We start from the raw sequence: 21,247 nt of genomic DNA, 5'->3' as shown, positions 1-21,247 counted from the left end.
CATTGTAGTTAATATTTTGAGTGTCTAGGGAAAAGAAGTTCTAAAACTTTACTGGCAAACTGTAGGCAGACCTTCAGGAAAATGATATGAGAATATTTTCCTTGATTCTTATGTTCTCTCTGGACTAAGGTGATCTATCAGGGCCCCCGTGTAGTAATTAGTGCCATAGAAATACACAGCAGACACTCAGTGAGATAGGAAGATAGATCATTCCTAGGAATTGTTCCCACAGTAACAGTCACTCAATCTCCTTCACACAACCATTCACATCCTTCCTGGTCAAGGGAGAAGTCAGGAAGCAGAGACAGCACCTGAGTCTCATTCAACATTGTCCAATCATGATGAATCAACTCTCTTCTTCTTCAAATGACAACCTGCAAGAAAGTAAGTTCAAAAAAATATAATACAACTTGAACAATATTAAGTGGATTTTTAGAACGTATAAATACCTTTTAAAAGTTCCTTAAACTTGACTAGATGCAAAACACAAATTAAGGTGTTTGTTAAATAGCAGGTTTCACAGTACAACCTCAAGACATAAACTGCCAGTAGACATAAATACTTTATTAAAGCTAAGATTTATGGTTATCATCAGGTTCTCAACTCTGACACTTCCATACTAAGTGTGAGCTTAGGAACTTAGGAAGATAGAATCCTGGGAGCTCAATCCCAGGAAATTTTGAGTAGCACCCTGTGGTAATTGGCTCACCCTGATCCTAACAATGGCACCAAAGCTCAAATTATAGATATCATAAAGTAGTCAGTCACCTACCATAGCCAATTAGGAAACACAATGCAAAGAGAGATCCCATCCATAAAAACAAAATTATAAAATACAACGGAAGAAGTTTGACAAGAAGTGGGCAAGAGCTAGTATAAGGAAAACCATAAAATGATATATATGTATTTAAGATAAAGACTCGAGAACCGGAGAACTTTATCATGCTCTGTGCACAGTAGTTAAGGCATCATCCTTCTCAATCCTGCTATGCCCGTTGCTATCTAAAAGATCAGATGCAAAGAAATATCTTTGTCTGAAACAACCAAATGTCTTAGTTCCTTGTTTGCTTACTTATTTTATGTCTTACTTATTTTATGCTAAAATAAGGTTGTGAAAACAAGTGATTTGTCTTTCATGTTTACTCCTGTCTGGCACACTCATAAAAAGCTTTAATATATAAAGAGTTGCTAAATAATAAATATGCTAAAATAAGGTTGTGAAAACAGGTGATTTGTTTTCATGTTTACTCCTGTATGGGACACTCATAAAAAGCTTTAATATGTAAAGAGTTCTTAAAACACAATATATAAGATGAATTCTTGTGCAGAAAATAATTAAAAGCATCAAGACTCATAAATAATAAATAAAATTTCTAATAAATGAAAAAAGTTAAACTTCAATAAAAAGTCAAAATATAAATTGAAAATACATGGAATAGAATTTGGGGCTCCAGTTTTTGTAAATAATTTGGTAATACGTATTGTGCTCGCTTCGGCAGCACATATACTAAAATTGGTAATACGTATCAAAAGAATTTTAATTTTGTATTCTCTTTGAGCCAGTAATTCTACTTCTTAGGAAGGAATAGGAGATTCACAAAAAAAAAAAAAAAAAGAAAAAGAGTATGTTTAAGGATCCTCAATACAGAGTTCTGAGAGTAAAATGGAAAAACCACCTAAATAACCACAAAAGGGCTGCTGAGTAAATAAGTCATGCTACAGCCATACAAAGTAATAATATGAAGCTATTAAACATTGTTTTCAAAGAATATGAAAAGTCTTAGAAATTTCTGTCATCAGAAAATTGATGACAAAAAAAATCCCCCAGACAGAATGCAATATTGCCTATGTAGTATTATCTTAATTTGGAAGTATGTATCTGTGTAAAAAAAATATAAAAAAATTGGGGGCACAAAGACAAATTAACAATGATTTTCTTAGGGTGTTGGAAATTTTGTTGCGCTTCATTTGCTTTTCTTTATTCTTCATAACATCTACAGTAAAAATTACATTAATTTTATAATTTTAAAAGTCAATTAAAGTTGTTATTTTTAATTGCCAATTGGCTTATTTAAAAATATAACCCAGAACTTCAGCTGCTCAGATTACAGAGGACATATTATAAAAAGGAATGTTGTCTGATATGTGTAGTCTAATTGTTTCGTTAGAGAAAATTCACTCTCATATTTCTACCTCATTTTAGATTGAACCATGATTTTTATATTGTCTTCTTTTTTTTTCCTTTTTTGGGAGGCACATTATGGTAGTCCATTTAATTCTTCCATATGTTAAAATGCAAGCATTTTATTAGCATGCTTTGTTACTATGGGCCCAAATTCTTGCTGTAGAAAGAAATAGTAAAGTATGATCCGTGAACATGGATGGTAACTGAATGCTCGATTAGTCACATTAGAGTTACATTTCCTCAGCATAGAACCCAGATATCATAGTTGCTTTAGATCTTCTGGATGTCAAAATATATCTACTCTCAGGTTCTTGATGATAACAAAAGGTAATCCTTGAGCATTTATGCTCAGAAGAATTTATCCCGCGTGCCATACACCTTTTTTTATCACTGATACTGGATGAACCTAGGTGAACCTAGATACTGTTTTAAATGTGGATTCAATGAGGTAAGTCGCACCATAATAGAAAATTTACTTATCCTTTCTGTTTTAACACCTCACAGGCACTTTCATCCACCAAATTACAGACTTCCTTCCAAACGTCATTGTCCATGTCCGTTCTCATCTCTGAATTCAGTATAAAGGACAAAGTTCTTACCACATTCACCTCACTCCACAGAGCCACACTTGCATCACCATGATCTTCCCGAATCCATCTGTGGCCACTGCTGGGATAAACCAAGATTTTTAGACATAAAATAGCCCTGTCTAGTAGAATCCAGATTAAACCCACTTCTAATCACATGGGGCTTAAGCTGTTCACTGAGTCTCAGATAATATATGTGATATCATCCTCTGGGTTGGAAACCACAATTCTGATATAATCTGGACTGTGCTATGCAACTTTAAACATAGTGAATTTGAAGGCCGTCATTTTTCCCTGGACCAAACTGAGGAAACTCTCTCTCCTCCTGCCAGAATCCTGGTATTACCACCACAACCTTAAAATTGGCTTCAACAGAGTCATCTTTTCAGTCATGACTTCAGGTGTCTAAAGAAATAAGCTATTCTGCAGATTCATATATTTTTTTTCCTTTCGGTTTATCAAAATAATAGCAAAGACAGGTTCATTAGCAAAACTTCTCTCCAGAATGCTGATGGTCCAAGCTATACCAAGTCAGATGATGGGGAAACAAGTCATCCCACGTGGAAAGTGTCATAAACTGGTTCTTCTAGGTAGGGAAGCATAAGGCAAGGATTAAGGTGCTAACACATTTTGAGAGGTGCCAGCTCTGTGGGGAAGGTAACAGGAAAAGTGAAGCCAAGCAAAGGAAGGAGCAAGGAAGTGCACCACGATGTTGTTACTATACTGGTTTCTGCTTAACAATGAACCATAGACAAGTTGACTTGTCTTTGTGTTACTTGGCACTCAAAACTTGTCTGTAGGATTTGCAAGAAGAAAGCAAGCCTCTGAGGAGTCAATGAAGAAGAGAAAGAAAAGGAAAGGAATTTTATTTGCCCGACACCTTCCAATCTCCTTTTCCCTTTTGTCAAGGGTCACATCACCGACAGCCAACTCCTCAGGTGTCGGTCTGCATCGTACAACTTTTGGTGGCCACCTAGGAAGCCATGTGGTGAGGATTTCCATCTAAGTCAGAAAGCAGAGGAGAAAACAACACAGGGAGGATACTGATAGAGAAAAAAAAGGAACATGTATGAATCTGAAAAGTGATTGTGAGATTTGTGTCTCCAAATGAAGACAATGTCATCTATATAGTTTTCTCACATGCACAAACTATAAAATTTCATGTTTAAGTATTTGCATTCCAAAACTGAATTATATTTTGTGTTAAGCATATTAGAAATACAGGAATTTAAGATGTATAAGAAATGGAATAGGAATCACCTATCTTAATGAAGTATGAATTAATATCTTAATAAAAACCCATATATAAAAATACAAATTATACCAGTAAAAAATATTTTCTTTTTTTGGATAGAAAAATTATAAAAGTGTTCAAAAATATTTTTTAAGAAATGACAGCAAATCCATAATTTTCTATGAAATCTTGTATCTAAAATTATATTGTTCATGTCAAAATATAGTTTTAAAGTAAAATTTTAAATTTATAGAATAAAATATGTTAAATTCGGAATTTCTGATGTGCTCTGTTATGCCATTATTAATATGATAAGTAATAGGAAAAAAATGTTGCTTATTGTATCAGTAAAATAAATCGCTTTATATTTTGTGTCTTCAGTTATAATATATGCAATACAATATTAATTTAATAGAACTTGGAAAATTTAAAAAGGTATAAATAAAGCAATACAATAACCAACCCATACTCCAACCGATTATAACCCTTCTTAATATTTTGTTTCAATCTTTTTATTTAGGCATACATATTTTACATAATCATAAATATTTAAGTTGATATTAAAATTCATGTATAATTTTGAATCTTTCTTTTTCACTTAACATTATATGCTAAGCATTTGCCCATATATTAATCTCTGAAAATAACAATTTAAATGGTTATGTAATCTCTCTCCATTATACTGATATTCCATAACGTATTGAACCATTCTCTTGTTAGATACAAATTGTTTCTGTGTTTTTATTAGAAGTAATATTATGATGCACACTATTGTCTGAATTTTTATTATTTTTTAGAGATCAATTCATAGGAAGATAAAAAGCCAAAGAATATTAATTTCTGAGAGAATTATTAATGTATATTGCCATGTCTTTTCCCAGAAATAGTATTTGTATTTATATTCCTATCAGAGCACTGTATGGAAATGCCTCAATGCAAAGGCAGATCCCACAAATTTTCATGTTACACTTCCATAATAAAAGTCCAGTTAATGAGGTATCACCTAACTCTAAATTTTGATGCAAATTTAAGTTTCTCCCCAACCCACTGAAATCCTGGAATAGGAAGGAGGAATGAACTGAAACATTTCTGATTTTCCCTCTCACGGGGAGTTTTGGGGCTTTCTAGAAGCCTCTTCCAGTTAGCTGCCATACAACCCTCCCTCCCTTCAGCACCACTGTTAGCGGTAGTTTGGCCTCTGCAGTAGCCCTGTGCCCTGGAAGTGGTTCTGTGAAATGGTAGAGTCTCTTGTGAGAAGACTAAGGCAAGGCTCCCTTCCTCAGTGTTCCCACTGGCCCTTAGCACCACACACAGTTGCAAGTTACTCTCTGCTGGGCCCTCTGTCCTTCGCTATGCTGCTTGCAGAATTCTCCCTACAGAGGGCAGTGGCCCCTTCCTATGACCTTCAAACTCCAGGCAACTGTAAAACTCTTCAAACACTTCTCTTGAAGGCAAACTTCCCTCGAAAAGAGGTAAGGGAAAATACCATAAAGCGGTGGGGATGGTGGGCAGGGGGACTGTAGGAGTAAATAGCCCTTTCTTTTTTTTTCTCTTTATATCCTAGAGATGTGCAACAGACTAAAGCTTGCAGAACCAGTTTCACAATCTTTTGGCATGTGCTGCAGAAACAGTACAGCAACTTTCCGCCATGGGGTTGAAGGGTTCGGGTGCATATGGAATTGAGACTTCTGCTTAGATCCCAAGACAACAGAAAGCGTAACATTTAACATTGTCCTAGATACATGTGCAGTATGTATTTACATATACATGATACCCCTCTACCTGTACATTTACACATGAATGTATTCAGAGTTTGGTGTATCTATATATCATAATACAGAGACAGATACATTTGGAAAAGGAGACAGATGAAAAGGACAAAGAAAAGTTATCTAAACCCATACAATATTTAAAGCCTAGGATACAACTTGGGATGGAATCAAATCTCAAATTTTAACTTTTACATGTATTAATTATAAGGTTTTGAAAGTTTATTCCCAGTATCTCTAACAGTAGCTACAAGTCTCACTCACCTTCTAGGACCCATCTGAAGATGCTAACTTCCCCATGAATCTTGTTCCTCTGGCCTCAGTTCTGATGATATGCAGAACCACCTTCTAAGGATACTTCTTTAGATATTGATTCAAGTTATGAAACTGGCATGAGAAATCTTGAGGAAGCATCATCTACTAAAATCTCTCTCAAGCTTTGGATAAATCCAGTTTAAATAACTAATTTTTTAAAGTCAAGAGAAGTATTTCCATGAGGGTCTAGTGCCTATAAGAAAATAACAGTGTAGGGACATTCTGAAGGTTTGTATCTGACCTTTCTTTGGTTTTAATCACTGAAGTTCTCGACAGCTTAATAAGTTGAAGGCACTGGGTCACCGTCTAACTTAATAAGGCCCGCCACTGAGACTTGGTCACCTCTGATTGCCCCCATAAGTCTTAACACATTTGGTACACTGTCCTTGGGTGAGAAATGTTTTCCATAACTTTCTTCTTGTTCACTACCCTGCATATAAATTGTTTTTATTAACCTGAGAATGATACAGCACTGTATATTTGTGTGAGCTTTTGCCATTTTCAGCTTTATCCTACAGAAAGAGAGTTGATTGTTTTCTCCAAAATGGAATTAAACACTGTTTATCACCAATGTCTTCTTTTTCATTTTTCTACCCTTATTTAATATGGGTCAAACTAACCTTCAGTTTGACATGAGATTAAAGAAATAAGCATTGTAACTAGACTCTTCCAGACAATTTACAATATGCCATAGCTGTGGGAAGAAGGAGCCAGATAACAATAGACTACTAGTAAAGATTTTTTTCATAAGACAACATATCCAGATGTAAGTATCTAGGAGTAATCAATTGTATATGGAAATATATATAGTTGGATGATTGGCACATTCCTTTGTCCAGAATGACAAATAAATTGATAGACAATCTATTCTGTTTTATTTCAGTATATTTTACAAATCTAATGAAAGTCATATTTTTGCTTTCTTTACAATTTCCCATATGGATAATAGTAACATGAAAGTTGATCCAGATGAATAAAACTACAGTTTTATAGGATGTCTGTATCCTCCACCTTAACCTTAGTCATGGAGAATGCTTCTCAGGGCCATTATGGTGAAGTGAAGAAAATTGAGTGGACCAAAGACAACATGACTATATTTTTATTAAGAGAATTCTGCAGGTGGAAGTAGTTTGTGCTGGAATCCATCCTATCTCCATGAAAACAAAAATATTTGCATACTGAAGTCATCTGCCAACCCATCATTGACACTTAACGTTTTTAAAGATTTTTATTTATTTCTTTGAGAGAGAGAGAGCACAGAGGGAGGGTGAGAGGGAGAAGCAGACTTCCTGCTGAGCAGAGAGCCCGATGTGGGGCTCAATCCCAGGACCCTGGGATCATGATCTGAGCCGAAGGCTGATGCTTAACCTTCTGAGCCACCCAGGTGCCCCGACACTTACCTTTTGAATGAAAACAGTGTTTGAGGGCGCCTGAGTGGCTCAGTTGGTTAAGCGACTGCCTTCTGCTCAGGTCATGATCCTGGGGTCCTGGGATCCAGTCCCACATTGGGCTCCCCCTGCTCTGGGGGGAGACTGCTTCTCCCTCTGCCTCTGCCTGCCACTCCCCCCCTGCTTGTGCTCTCTCTCTCTCTCTGTCAAATAAATAAATAAAATCTTTAAAAAAAAAAAAAAAGAAAATAGTGTTTGAAATCTCTGATTTAATCCTGGCTAACCTGAATTCGTATGCAAATACCATATTATTCACATAGTATTTCACCAAAAATATGAAAAGAAGAGGAAGTCGCTAGATAGTGTCAGACGATAGCCAGCAAGTCATTCTATTACACATAAGGTAAAGACCAGTCTGGTCATAACTGAGTCCATTCCATGACAGAATAGTTAAGAATTTCTCCTGAATCAAGCTAATAGCAGTTTTGGAAAGACTAAAAGCAATGTTCTAGTTGTGGTATTTTTAATTTGCATACTGAAATGTTGAATTAAAAGCTAAGTTTTCTCCTAACCATCATTTTATATGTCACTAATGTAAATATCTACATGATATACGTCGCTAATGTAAATCTCTACATGAAACAATAGTTTTGTCATGTCACTTCAACATTAGCAAGACTAAACTATTACTCTTTTGTGTTCTTTCTCTCTTCAATTACATACTGTAATTCCCTCAGTCACTGAAAGGCTGTGGGGGGAGGGGTTGGTTGTGGTTGTTTACCTTGTATTAATTTCCTTTAACTTCGCATCATACAATTCATTTGTAAAGGAAGTTTCATGTGACTCCAATCTAAGATGCTTAAATTAAGATTTTAAACAGCTTTATCTGCTCACGTGAATTTATCTACCAGATACATGGACATGCAGAGATCAACAAAATCTACCTGCTGTTCCTCACTTTCTCTCTCATTCGGGTCCAGTGGAATGCCTCACTATAACATCCCCATTAAATTGCAACTTCTTACAGTTCTTCCCTATGCCCTGTAAGATCATCTTCTCTATCACATTTCTGCAAGCTGATCACTTAGCTAGCTATCTAATCACTTGCACATCTAATCATTTTATTTTATGTTTTATATAGCACTTCCCACACCTACACACCTTGTGACTCTATCTTTTGTCAAACTTTGAGGATGCCTCACTGGGATATTCACAGAATCCTAGGGTTCTAATTTGCAATCATACTTGTATAATGATCAAGCCTGAAAGAGGCTCAAAGACCTTCTATTCCATCTCTCACATTTGCAGCTAAAGAAAAATGCTCTAGGTGGCAAAGACAGGATTAAAACACCAACCACTAGATTTCAAGTTCACAGCTCTTACTGCAACAGCTTGCACTTACAGCCCATAAGAACTGCTGCAAATTAGTCCTCTGCAAATTAGCAGTCTTAAAAATGTCAGTACTCTCTACACTCCTGTATTAGTCAGGGTTCTCCAGAGAAACAAAATCAATAGGATATATACAGATAGAAGTAACAGGAGATTTATTATATGAATTAGCTCACATGATTACGGAGGCCGAGAAGTCCCAGGAGCTGCTGTCCACAAGCTGGAGAACCAGGAAATCCAGTGGAATAATTCAGTTCCAGGCAGAAGGCCTGAGAACCAGGAGAGCTGATGATGTAACGCCCACTCTGAAGGGGGTGCAGTGCTATCAGTCCCAGAGTCAGAAAGCCCAAGTCTCAAAAGTTCCAATGTCCAAGGGCAGAAGATGAACATTCCAGAGATTATTTGTCCTTCCTCTGCCTTTTTATTCTTTTGGGGCCCTTAACCAATCAGATGATGCCCACCAACATTGGTGAGGGGATCTCCTTTACTCAGTCTGCTGATTCAAATGCTAATCTCTTCTGGAAACACTCTGATGGACACACCCAGAAACAGTATTTTACTAGCTATCTGGGCATCCCTTAGCCTAGTCAAGTTGACATAAAATTAAGTATTACAACTGTTCAGGTCTCTCAGCAGATTCCAAGTAGATATTCACACTGCACTTCCAAACTTTTCAGAATTCCATGCCTCATTCTTTACCTCATTATCCCTCATTTTCTCAGGCACCCTTGATCACTTTTATTACATCTCTTGAGTCTGTTTTTGCCTAAAAGCCACCTCTTAAGCCTTCACTTCCAGTCTATACAGCCATTTTAATTTCATCTTCCATTTAAAAGGTTTCCGAGATTCTCTTCCTTAACTTTGCAGAATAGTTAACTTTCCCCATTGCTGTTGATGGTATCATGCTCCTGGTGATATAAGCCACAAATACTGTTAGTGCCTGCTACGAGTCAGCCACTATGGAGACACTGAGGGTATGTATCAGGGACTTCAAATGCACACATCTTGTCCCAGTGCCCGTTACACGACTGGCTCTGAATGGACTCCGACCAACTTTATGCCTGACAGTATTTTATTTCATGCTCATACATCAGTCCTCCTTCAACTAACTACGGCCTACTAGAGGTGGGGATTTTTTATAATCACATAGCGAAGAAAGAAACTTGGACCTTTTCATGTATGTTGGTGGTAGCTAAAACTAAACTACCATTCCATTATATCCCCACTTAAATTTGTCTAAGGGACAGTGTTAAAGGAAATCTTACTAGCAGGCAGAGGTGAGAGCAGTATACTGGGTCACTCACCTAACGTAGAAGGACAAGTAATCTGAAGTATGGTTATATATGCACTTATGGATAGTGGGAAATGCCTTGGCTGCTCAGTTATGCGCCAAAGAATGCCCATCAGAGAGTAAGCCCTGAATAAGAAGATGGATAGAATGACTTGTCTTGAGGATATCAGCCAGCTTGTTTCCTCTGCTACCCCAGTGCCTAAATGTCCTTGAGCAATGGGACTATGAAAAGAGTGGCCAGGATGAGTGGAAGCTGTGCATGGGCTCCTTTTTACCAAGGCCGGTCTAGTTACTGCCACATCTTAATGTTTACCAGAGGCTAAGACTGAACCTAAGTCTGTGGCAGATCACCGTTTCTTGAAGCAACCAGTCCCTTGGTTGGTGGCAGGTGGATTGCATCAGACCTCTTCTCCCCTTAGGAATAAACAATGATTTCTTATCAGCATCTAAGAAGGGAATTGGCCAAGAGAAGGAGGTGAGAGAAATATTCCAGGTGGTAGTACCAGTATGAGGGAAAGTTTAAAGGTCTGTTTCAGGAACTGAAAATATTTAGGTGAAAGTTAGGAGAGGAGGTAAGAGGTAAGGCTGAAGAGAAAGCCAGATGAAGAAGCCTTACACACTTCCAAACTAATAAGGAATTTTTGAGTTTATTGTCACACCGGTAATCTGAAAGAGGTAGATCTTAGTTTTCAGTGGGCCTTTTTCTTAAAACAGCATTATATTTTAAGATACCTACCGAGATTCCTGTGTTTGAAGGCAGATCTGTTTTGAGCCCTCAAGGCATTAACCTCTTCTTTTGCTTGTATTTTCTGCATACCTCTCTACATAGAAGCAATATTAGAGACCTGAAGGATGTACGAACTACTGGAGGCTTTTATCATAAGTGGCCTTCATAAAGCCACTCACAATGAACTTCAAAATTAGAAGCTATTTTGAAAGACATCTAGTTCAACTTTCTTTTTGGTTTTCCTATTTTTTAATCTCAAAAATGCACTCTTTTTCTTATAAGAAATATAAAAATAAAATAAAGAAAAATAAGTATCAAACTGAAGCTTTCATATAAATTGAGAGTCTGCCAAAACTGAGTTATAAACATCCATAATTCAGGGATTGGAAACCCCATGTCTTCAGTTGCCAGACAGGTAAAGAAAATGAGTAAAATGGAATTTGCGTACAACAGTAGAGAGTGACATAAAAATATGAGTTAACCAGATGGAGTGTGCCTCTTTTAAAGACATTCTTTTTTTTTTTTTTTTTTAATTGAGCTCCATGTCTGTGGGCTCATTTGTGGTTTCTGAATACATGGTACCAAGCTGTAGATAGTTGGTGGTTACCAAAATTAGGTGATCATCAAAATCATTGGGCAATCTATTAAAACATTCAAATTTCTGGATTCTACCTAAGTTTCCTATTTTTATGTGATTTGTCTTTGTTTTGGTCTTATAGTTTATCTGTCTCTTTTTGGTCAGGGAAATCACTGATTTAGGTGCATTTATTCAGCAAATACTTTATCTAAGGTTTAATATTTGTCAGGGACTGTTCCAGGTGCTAGGAATATTATATTGAATAAGCCTGTTTTCCTAGTATCACAAAGTTTACATTCTGTGTAACATAATAAAAATGGGCATGTCTCTACTCCTAATGATAACCTAATAAACTAAATTCTGTTTACTGCATTAGAGAAGGGTTAGGTAAGGTTTAAATTAATCGTTTAATCAGAAAAGCTACTGATTCATCCATGAACAAAATGAAACCATAAAATCACAATATTCTTTCATTCTCTTATTACTTCCAATATTTACAGATAATAATTCCACTGGATAGTCCATTTATGAGTCAGCTCTATAAATCCAGTTTTATAAAATTATGAAGCTAGAATAGCTTACATAAGGTTTACTAAATTAATGTTAAATTATTCATTGAAGTTTCAATACCATTCAAAATGGGATGAAAACAAAACAAATTAAAATATCTAAGAGATTAGATCCCTCTATTTTCTTTATTCGATGCACTTGACATAACCTTAATATAAGCCTTCCCTTTCTTAAAGTACTCTCAATGCTGTCTTCTATTTAGTCTCGATTTTTAAGGGCTGCTCACAGGAGGTAGATTTACAATCTAGAGTACAAAATAAGTTGTTTAAGACACGTATTTCATGGCCTCCTGCCATGATAGAATTTTCCCCAAGAATCTTGCATTTTTTTCTTTTGAGTCACATCAGATAGTCTTTTCCACTTCCACCCATCCTGGTCTCACCCACTGGGTGGTCAGCACGCTGTCTGCTTAAAAACAGCTGGGGAGATAAACTGCCCTAAATAACCTCCATTTTGATATAAAAATTACAACTCTCAAGAGACTTGAGGCATTGTAGTCCTGACTTGCTGACCTTGGCCAACTGTTGTGGCTGCTTACAAATGAACCCACCAATAAGGAAATTAGAAAAACTGGAATGTATTCTTTTGGCCAGAATAAACTCATTCTAGAGGAAGGGAAAGACACTGTCCATTTTATTTTCCAGGGTAATATCTATCACATGGAAGTCCTAATGAACACTCAGATTTTTGTTTCTACTTTTTTGGCTGCACGCTAATTCAGGTGGACACTCCTTTATTCAAGGTTCTTTGTGGGCAAGCAGCTGCACTGTGGAGTTATTCTGACAGTTAAACAAAAATAAGATTTTTTTTTTCTTTTAAGGCGATTAAAGTAAGATTCTTTAGATATCAAAGGTGGAACCATGTAGCACTGGCTAGAAATATTCTCTTATTAGACCTAGTTCTTTCTTCTCATCTGCTTTGTTTATTCAAACATTTTATCCAATACCTACTATTTGAAAAATGCTAGGTAAAGTGCTTCATTTGTTTGTTTGATATAGAAAAATGAAATCCTTTGCTAGCTGAGTAATTCACAGCTATTGCATTATCATGAAACTTCTTCCAGGAGATTACCTGGATTTAGGGAAATTTTTATTTAGGGAAGAGAATTTGTTGGATAAATTCAAATGCATAATGTACTTAAAAACTGGCTACTCCATAATCACATATGGAAGGAAAAACCTCGAGTGTTGCCAGAATTAATAACTCATATATTTCACAGGAACAAGTTTGTTTTTAGGTAGCGAAAGCATAATAATTCCTAATGATTTTTCTTTCACATATTTCCTGTGAGCATACATCTGCTCCTTTTGAGATTTAATTGTAGATACTGCCTACATCGGCCAAAAAGAAAAAGATCTGTGCTCTCTTCAAAACACCTCTCATTTCACATTTAATCAAAGGCCTGACTTCATTTGATCTCGGTCCCACATTGCTATTCTTCACACTTCAACTTAAAGGCAGTGAGCTTACAGAGTAGAAGCACTCGCGTTTGGAGTGATGGTGAGGAGCACATTTCCTTGCAGTGTCGAGCAGAGCGTTAGACTGGTGTGCTCATCTTCCTTATTGACTTGTTTGCCAAGGAAGTCCAGTCCATGATAAACAGACAAATGTCTGAGATCACCGCGGCTCCGTCTCCGATGAGGCAGCTGCCTCCATGCTGTGTTTGTTGTTCCAGGATATCGTAAATACTATTATTTTATAAGCTCTGGTACAGTTTAGAAATGAATCCCATAAACATAATTCACTAATTCCAAGTTTCCCAAAACACACAGCCTGGAACAATCTTACTCGAGGTCAGCCTGTGGATTGGGCTTTGGGCTCCCAGTCGCTGTGATGGGCAGAAGACATTTGGGATGTGCGAAATCTCAACTCAACCTGTCTTTCAGAGAGACAGAGAAAGTCTGAATTTACATACACATAAAGTAACAGAATAGAAAAGAGTACCTGCATTTAAAATTTCTAGTAAGTGTTATAACCTGAAATAAGAGGACTGGTTTGCAAGACAGGTTAAAAAAACAAGAAGAAAAAGGTGTTGATTATTAAAAAGTCACCATGATGACTTGTTTTCTTTTCTAGCATCAACAAAGGACGTGATATCATATTGCATGCAAATATCAATTGAGGGTATTCTGCTAAAACACTAAACAAATTGTCACCTTCTTTTTGAATTCTATCCCCTTTGGCAAGTTTTTGGATCTGATCTCTATCGGTAGTCTCTTTCTCCCTTATTTCTATGTTCTCAGAACCAAGCCTCTGAGTCTTCTGCCCATTAACCACTTAGGCTTGCTTTGTAAAGAAGTACCTATGTATATAGTATGTTAACAGTCTGCCCATTTCCTAGAAATGCAACAACAACAAAAAAAAATAAAGAAGCCAGCTCCCTTTTATATACCAGAGATTGGCCTGGTTAATTTTATTAGATATCTTCGTGGGTACACGGGCAAATGCAGTAAGGACTGAAATAAAATCCACATCTTAAATCATGGCAACCAATAAAAACATATTGATTAATACACAGCTAAAGCAGATACTATGTAAGAGTAATAAAGTAGATGAAAATATTTTGTAAATTCTTTAGCACTGTACACACATTACTGTGATTGTTTTTCCTTTAAGACATCGCACTGAGAGTGAATTAAATAAGATGCCAATTGCCTATTAAAAACGTAGCCTTAATTAGTAGTTGGGAACCCCCCTCTTTGTATTAAAGGGCAATAATGATGGAAAGACCTGCTACATGTGGGATCTTTCTTTTCTTTATCCGAAGTCGGTGATGCTATTTGGGTAATAACTGATGAAAGGACTAGGGTGCCAACCAATTTGCAGTTAAGTGGCTAATTAAGACCCAAAGCAAAGCTGCCAGGAGGTTGGTTCTCCTACTTTAAAGTGACACATAAAAGCAATTAGAATTGGGGCTGGCTTTGCTAGGACATATTTAAATTTGGACAAAAGTTTGGGCCAGTTATTATTTTATGTTAATATATTCCTCCATAAGACAGCATCAGAGAGAAAAAGGAATCATTTAGGACACAGAAATAAATTAGAATATTACTTGGATTCGCTGAACTTCAGATGGGAAAAAAGCAAAACCATAAAATCATTTCTATGTTTGCCATCCTAACGGGGGTACTCTATGTAATTAGATTCCCTGCTCTTAGAGGAAATGAGAAGAGGTGCATGGAGCACGGTTATCCAAGAAGAGAAAATCTCTTAATCTTTGGGTCTGTTGTCACCTGTCTGTCATAGCGCCTGAGGGTGACATCTAGCCCAGAATGGCAAGATTTTTAGAATTGTTATATTTTAACTTGAGACAATCCAGTGTTAACATTTAAATATAGCTGCTTTAGTCGCACAGCGGGGAAAACAGATTCTCTCTGGGTGTAGAAAAAAGGTTTGAAGTTGATGAGGAGAAGTAGAGAGAACGGGAGACAATGGAAATTATAACACAAATTATCCACGTATATGGGAAGGGTGGTTGGGGAGAGTAGACAACCTTTAAAATCACAGCTCCAGTGGCATCTTAGAGTTGTGGGGAAGCCCAGTCCATTTATACCTTGCTCTTGTGATTTATGATGTCACCATTAAACCCCCTGATGGCATTATATCCTTGTAATTTGCAGTTGCCTAGCATTTTTTCTATGTACAACTCAATAACTCATTGTGTAGCTATTTCACACACACATAAACACACACATTAGTGGGAATCTGTCGTCAACGGAAACCATGATTTTTGATGTACTAATAAGTTGGATTAACAAAAGGCAAGAAATCAGGGGCTGGATGCATAGCCACTATATGGCCAGTTTCCCCGTGAGGCATCGTAAGGAGACGCAGCACTGCATGTTGCTATAAACAGATTTCACTTTGATTATCTGTATATTTTTTTTAAGAATTAAAGAAGCAAAACTGTGAGCGGTGGCCAAAAGCCATTATTGAAGGAAATATGTGAGATTGCACAGAGATAAAGAAGGAAATATATGCAATTCACCTCAACATGTCAGTAATAGGATTAGAACATAATACGATTAGAAATATTAAACCTTCAGGGCTAAATGCTACTGCCCCAGGAGATACCTGGTTAGATCTCTTCACTGTCCAGGGAATCTGTTTCCTTCCAGAGAGTCTGGTCATGGCCAGTAACTGTGACACCATAAATCTGAGAAAGAGAAGGTTTTGGAACCTTTGCTTTAAAACTATAATACAACTAGTCATTAGCATTTCTGTGGGGGTGAGAGGTGGTTTTCAACATCTCTTATGCTAGCTTTGAAACTGACTTCTGTAATTATTCCCCAACGGAAACATGAATGCCAGCAACTTTCTGGGGAGTTATTTTTATTTCTATTTGAATATTTTAGCTACAATGCTGGATATGCACTGCTGGATCTCTGAGAATGCTGTTCTAAAATGCTATATTTATAAAATGACCAAAGAGCACATGCTGCCTGGATTAAATTTATCCCAAGATGAGAGGTTTTATCTCTAATCATCTGCTTGTTGACTAATCTGGGTGCCTCTTGTGCAGGTTTGATGGTTGAGACGTAACAGGCTAAAGTGATCCAGATCCTAAAGGGGTATCCCTTTGTCTTTGCCTTCCCGAAAGATGAAAACAATGAAGGAGGCTGCTCTGAATTCATCACACCTTAGAATAACATCCTCACTGAATGAGACTGCTGGTCTGATAGGAGAAAAAAGTGTTCTTTCTAAAGCAGCATAATCTATAAAATCACAAAATTATGTAGTTCTCAGGAAAACATTTTTAAAAGATGTAGGGTAGCTTTTGCATGACACATTTAAAGCCCACATCAAGTATAATTTTGAAGAGTACTTGTTTCTATGGAATTGTATTCTTTTGATTCTGTGGCCACATTATCATGTTGTTACTTGCACCTGAGTGTGATATACTAGACTGTGAGCTCCTTGAAAAAGGAAACCTTTCCCCACCATATTCATACTCCTAACAGCATCCCACAAAACTCCAGGGACATTGTAAGCATTCACTAAAATACACCTTAAGAAAGGTTGACTATCTGCTTCTCCGTGTTTAACACACTTAATGGTGAGCAATATATCCTTGTTACCTGCAGTAACTTCTTCCATGGGACTGCTTTTTTTTTGCATTAGGGTTCATAAAATTCTAAATGGGGATTAGATCCTGTGTCTTGCCGATCTGCCTTCCATGAGGTGGGGGGAAAAAAGTCAGTAAGAAGGATATCCGTAACAAGCTCAATATCCTAGCCTTTCTCTTTGGAAGCTTTTAATGCCAGCAAAGAAAAATTAATGAATGAGAACTTCTAAGACACAGAGTTTTGGAGTGAGCATAGAGTCATTTGCCTTTCTACTACCCTATACCAGGGCCTATCAAAAATTGTAAGCAGCTTTTCTGCTGGCTACATTTCCCCCCATGGGTTATTTCCTTTTCTATTAAGTAATTCCTTAATGCTCAGGGTGTTAAAATTCTGTTGAAAAGAGAGTTCTTAGCATCTTCTAAGATTCAAAGCCTTACTGCAGTGTTTTTCTTGATTTTGTAATTTTTAAAGTGCTACCTGTATAGTTAAATGTCTCTTTCATGATATATTTATTTTACAATATTTCTAAGGTTATATGCATTTGTATAGAGGGATGTTGTGTAATCAGAATCCTACTCTCAAGCACTTTCCACCTCATTTTGATGTATTATCTAATACTTTTGAGAAGCTATCCAAACTCTTGGCCTTTTCTAATTCTCATCTCAGTATGAAATCATAGTAGTAGCCAAAGAAAAAGGGAGAATGGAAAATATGCCAATCCCTGTTCTATTTTGGTTTCCCCTGAGGCTAATATAAGCATTGTCTTTCCAATTTCCAGCCAACTTTTTAGAGGGGCATGAGAATGCTCCCCCCAAAATGGGGTATTTCAAACACATTTTATGAATGATTTAATATTTCTTCACCAGCAAAAGCGTGCATTAGTCATGGTCAAGGCAGAAAAAATTATTTTCTTGATTTTTAAATGAGATATGATTCAATTACAAAGTAGTCTTCTCTTGAGATTAGTATATAATCAAAGGGAGCTGATTCATTTACCAATTTTTCCCCTCCCTTGCTTTTGATAAAAATCATAGATGATGGTCTTTGAACCTTTGCTAATCCAGTTGTCTCATGTCTTATTGGCCTTGCTCAGGGTGGGAATGGCTTTGGAAATGATATGCTGCTCCTCAATCATAGTGATGTATTATCTGAAAGCCAACATGGTTTTAGCAGTTTGGCCTTTTAAAGAGAGTTGCTAGAATAGATATAGCATACAGAGATACGTGTGTGTGCGCGTGCGCCCATGCCCACGCGCGCGTGCACTCACATACCATGCGCACATGCACGCGTGTGTCTCTAATCCTAAAATGAAGAGACATCTATTCTGCTAATAGCCATGTACTAGGACCCATCTACAGTTTGACTGTAAATCAGTTATGATGTGTCTCTAACAGGAAGGATAGCGATTTTGATGAATAGCTAAAAGGTAAGATCATTCTTAGAGGTGTGAGTGATTAATAATGGCCATGCATAGATTCTTTTCTAAGAGTGTAAATAAAATATATCATTCACATGAAGGGCAGGAGTTTGGCAGAATGATTCATAGTGCATTTGAGAGCATAAAAAGTCAAACCTAGGGTCTCTTCTAAGTGTGTCAAAGAGGAAGCTGGTTTAACCACTTGAAATATTCAAGTAGACGTTGGAATATTTGAGTGGATTATAGAAGTCATATGCCTTATGAGATACTGAAGACAACTAATATTTTTAATTACCACCAATTAGACAAAATCAAACATTTCTCTTTTAGTAGTGAAAAAGTAATAGTTTTACAGGGACAAATGGATAAAAGATAAAAGTGGCATTTCTCTACCATGGCACCTGGCCCATTTACTTCAATCCAATCAAGATTTACTATATAACCTTTAGATTGGAGGTTCCTGTGGGCAGCTGTTGTATTAGCGTAAAGCTTGGTTCTTGCGTGGTCAGCATTCATACCAAAGTACATGGGCCCTATTAAATTGCTAACTAATGCAATAAGACTGACAAAATTGTTATTTGAAGATAGAAGATTTATTCCAGTGGTGATAATAAAAGTACAATAACAAACAACGAATATGGTTGGTGTTGGTTTATTCTCTACCAATAGTCTAGAGCTCATGACATTTTCACAAGGCCTAAGAAAACAAGCCTCTTGACAATACAATACTCCATGGCATGCTCCCATATGGCCCAGTACCCCAGAGATTGTGCATGTCACAGAAAGAAAGAGTCTCAGGCCTGGGGTCAAGATGAGATTCAACTTTTCTTCAACAAGTCACAGGTGAATGGAGAATACTGATTGTTCCTTTAGCATGAATTGAAGGTAAAAAAACAGATGACTATCAAAATAAACTGTGTAAAAAGGAACACTGAACACTGTCTACGATCAAATGCTCATACCCACTAGAGATTAAAAACAAGAATCATTGTTTGTACTCTTTTAAGAATAAAGTCAAGTCACTGAATTTTTTAAAGAATGTATTGACTTAATGCTTATAAATGATTTTATGAATGTAATTATCCTCATCCGATGCCTCTCCCTCTGAGGACATGGGGCATACATCCTGGGCATGATAGAAGGCACAGTGACATTCTCTCTCTACAGTTATCATGGCCTCCCTCCTGTGTTCTTTGGCTGCCAATGTTCCCTGAAAGTCAGGACTTGTGTAAACAAGCCAAGCATGAGGCCTATTGATGGACAGAGATCTGACGAACACCTAACACCATCAGGAGCACGACTCTTAAATCTGAAAAGCAAAAACATAGGAAATACCAAAGGATCATGTCACAGGTGAGACTTCACTACATCAAGGTCTTCATAGTATTTTTGGAAACTAAACTCCCTTTGAGAAAATCTAAGATGTAATATGCTTTACTGACTTGAATACCACAGAGTCTGTCATTCCCACTCTTCTAATTCTTTCTTCCTCTCAAAATACACATGCTGAGGATCATTCTGCCTCTGGGTGTGGGGGTGCAGATATGTGTGTACATTATAGACATAGATATGAATATCTTGAGCTTCCTGGGCTAGTAGGATTTAAAATTGGTTCAGTTCTACTATTTAATACATTTCAAGATTGGGAAATTTTTGGATAAATGTGGAAGATGTTGCTTATAACACATATCCAAATACAGAATTCAAAGGTGTGTCTCCAGAACAGAAATATTTAAATAATTGCCTGTTATTTGGTACGCATGCTAGTGAGACACAATCATGTGTTGCAATCTAAGTGCTAACTCCAAATTATAATGTCTTGGCAAATAAAAATCAAAGCATCAAGTATCTCAGAGAAATCAGGAAGATGATGGTGAAAAAGGTAAATAATGGTATAGATGTATTAAAAAGGCTGTAATATATTGCTCTACTCCAAAGTTCCTTTATAGGATATGCCTATTCGGAGATTTCATAAAATCACATTTACACCAAATATTAATAAGGGCACACTGACCAGTATAATGTGGGTCAGTATAATGTGGGTCATATATAAATAATCACTTTGTGGTCTATGGGAAAAAGAAGTATAATAATTAGACAATTAAACAACTACTTTGAAACTTTCTCTACAAATTTTGCTTTTTTTCCTCTTGACTTTCCTCCCAAAGGTAAGGGCGAGCAAGTCATTTCTTCCTTTGTTTTTCCTCATTTGTCTGCTATGCTACAGTAGAGTGAATGAATCTATGTGGTTGTCTTCCTGATTTTATGTGGCCTGGGTGATTAAAGATTCTGCTGATTCTCTAGACTTGTGCCTAATGGGATCCTTCCCAGGCTTCCCTTTTCCCTCTCCTTTAAAGGAATCTTCAGGGAGCAAGGGGATGCCACTAACCATACAATGAGTCCAGAGATGACTGTGCCTTCTTCCTCTTAAGCTGGTTGTTGTTGTGGCCAAGTGGCAAAATGAGACTCATGGAATAAGGACAAGTTGACAACCAGATGACATGTATATAATTCTAACATGAGAGAGAATCAAATAATTGACGTGGTAAGACATACAGCCATACTTACTTTGGGTTTCCCTGAAGGGCACATTCTCTAAAATCTATCTCTGATTTCATGCCTTCTGTGATGACACAGAGGTTCTTTCATGTACATTCATTTTCCCTTTTTATCTTGCTCTGACCATCACCACTTCTCTTCTGTTCAACTCCTCCAGTCTTCTGAATCTGGAA

The 21,247-nt window shown here is 36.8% G+C and overlaps 1 long non-coding RNA gene across 1 annotated transcript in view; it reads right to left on the bottom strand.

The window, feature by feature from the left end:
* Positions 1-359: 359 nt before the first annotated feature.
* The window catches only part of LOC118536848 (uncharacterized), a 661,957-nt gene continuing 641,069 nt past the window's right edge, over positions 360-21,247 (bottom strand). The window contains exon 14 of the long non-coding RNA XR_013445698.1: positions 360-374. This is a non-coding gene — a long non-coding RNA (uncharacterized LOC118536848). The remainder of the gene's footprint in view (positions 375-21,247) is intronic.

The sequence above is a fragment of the Halichoerus grypus genome, chromosome 2 (assembly GCF_964656455.1).
Source record: "Halichoerus grypus chromosome 2, mHalGry1.hap1.1, whole genome shotgun sequence".
Lineage (NCBI taxonomy): Eukaryota > Metazoa > Chordata > Mammalia > Carnivora > Phocidae > Halichoerus > Halichoerus grypus.
The sequence above is the reverse complement of the archived record's forward strand: the minus strand, read 5'-3'. Positions and strand labels throughout refer to the sequence as shown.